At 35.0% G+C, this 2,223-nt stretch overlaps 1 non-coding gene across 1 annotated transcript; it reads right to left on the bottom strand.

Moving 5' to 3' along the window:
* Window positions 1–943: 943 nt before the first annotated feature.
* LOC150088470 (U6 spliceosomal RNA) lies at window positions 944–1,047 on the bottom strand. Its single transcript, XR_016546832.1, has one exon. It is a non-coding gene; the product is annotated as a U6 spliceosomal RNA (small nuclear RNA).
* Between the last annotated feature and the right edge of the window lie 1,176 nt (window positions 1,048–2,223).

Raw genomic sequence — 2,223 nt, 5'->3', positions numbered from 1 at the left:
CTCTAGAAATTCTAGAACCCTTGTTCCATAGGCTGGATCAAGGATGTTACATGTAGTGATAAAACTACATGTAGCACGACCTTTATGTTCCCTTCTTTAAGATTCTCATAATTGGGTAGTGAAGGAGTATTATCTAGAAAGAGAATAGGTTTTTAGGTATGTTTATTTTCTTCAGTTTTCTACACTGAATCGAGTATGAAAACCTAACAGGCAGAATTCTTGAGGAAAGCTAAGACCAACCGGATATTTTGTATTAAGTACCAACAATTTGTTTTCTCTTTCTTTACAGAAAGTACAAATTCATGAATAAACCATTCTTTGAATAATAATGAATCCATCTACTCTGATTGGAGGTCCGTGTTTTCTTTTTTGCGTAAACCACAACCATAATGCAGTGTGTAATATTTCTATTTTATTTTCGTTAAAGTGTAGCGAAAACTTAACGACCATTGGGACTGTAATTACAATAACAATTAATTTTACTGGTCGGTGCAAACTCAAGAGGTCAGTTTCGAATAAACAACTGACCTCTCGAGAAGCATACAATTCGACAGGACAGGCATAGGTATATTAAAAGGACCATTGCTGTACACTATTTTCTTCTTTTTAAAGATAGCGAACCATTTGTTCTGTTGATTCGTTTGAACCTTGGTGCCAGAAACATTTTAAATAAATAAATTTTCTGTTTATACTCTGTCAAAGGATAGGCAAGTTTATTTTCAGTTTTATATAGTTCTAAACAGGTGTTCACTGTCTTCGGGGAAGGTTGCACATTTGTCCGGTTCCCTCAACTTTAAAACGTCTTGGATCCGTACTGGTGGAAGTCTTCTTACAGCAATGCTGCCTGCACCTACTGATATGACAAAATTTAATGCCATCGTCATGGGATGAGAAGTCAGAACTGGCGAATAAGGGTTCTGGTGTGCCAGCAAAGCTCACACAGAAAACACCTCTATGCTTCACGATTTCGCGTGTCGTTCTTGTGTAGGGTCACTCTAATCTCTGAATCTTTCAAAATTGTAGCATATGTATTACCGTATAAATTACTATTCTCACCCCAGGCAATATGGAGATAATTGTCTGGCCTGTACCCAGCGACTGGACCGTACTGAAGCCACAGAAATGTTTTTGTTTTGTTCTCAGACTATTTGCATCTCTTCTTTTTTGCATTTCTCGCAGATTAATAGACATTATTATTCTTTTAGACTGTATAGAGCGGGAATATTTGAAATATAGCCAGGCAATAATTCACTGAAGTCGTGGCCTACTAAGAAATAAAAGAATTAAGAAATAAAACCGTAGGGAAACTTGATTCTGGTCACTTCTTGCTACCCTTTTCCTCGTAATTCACGATTCAATTTCATTTTCTTTTTATCTTTTTCTTCTGCGTCGCTATCACACATTACTACTCCCAATACTTAGCTCGTGTCCAAGCCGAAAGGCTCTGCCCTAAGCATGAATTTAAACATATTTACTCTTTACTACTTCAAACTCAATTCTGACTCAACCCTCTTTATCTGGAAACGCCGTCGGTATCTCTCATCTAAATTTAAAACTCCACCTCCGTTTCAATGAGTATTCCAAAAAAAATAAGGTCAAAACTATCCCTTTTTATCTATCAATCTGCAAATCAAGGTGTGTCCATCTAAATTTTCTTTCTAGTACTATACAAAAACAAACCACTTTTTAACTTCCCCTTACCCTTCTCTTGATCACTTTGTTTTGTGTTAAACTAGTTTCCATGGTGGTGGTGTTTCCTACCCTCTTAAACTCCCGTTCCTTTATCTTTAATTTACTTGAGTTTTGTACATTTATACATATATACATTTGTACATTTATACATTTACCAATAAATTAACTCTTTCCTTCTTCAGTTATATTTTCACTTTCTTTCATTCATTTAAAATTCTCTTAAATCAGTCGGGCAATACAACTTCAATTAATCACATGTAATCGTAATTAGTATTCTGTAAATTCTCCTTCCTTACCTTAACAATTCAATATAAAAATTATTTCTTTATCACTGATGCTCAAAATTAACCTCTAGCGTTCATTGAATTCTCAAGGAACACTGTCATCATCACACAGCGTTTCTCCAACTTAAAATTCGATTCCCATCACAGTAGATCACAAAATCTTTCCAGTATTAAATGATTCTCTGTAATCATACTTCCTAATCAATTCATAACCTTGCACGATTAGTTCTTCGTAATTAATTCTTAA

This window comes from Mastigoproctus giganteus, chromosome 3 (assembly GCF_048544385.1).
Source record: "Mastigoproctus giganteus isolate SK-2022 chromosome 3, ASM4854438v1, whole genome shotgun sequence".
Lineage (NCBI taxonomy): Eukaryota > Metazoa > Arthropoda > Arachnida > Uropygi > Thelyphonidae > Mastigoproctus > Mastigoproctus giganteus.
Note: the sequence above shows the minus strand (reverse complement) of the source record. Positions and strands in the feature narration are given on the sequence as shown.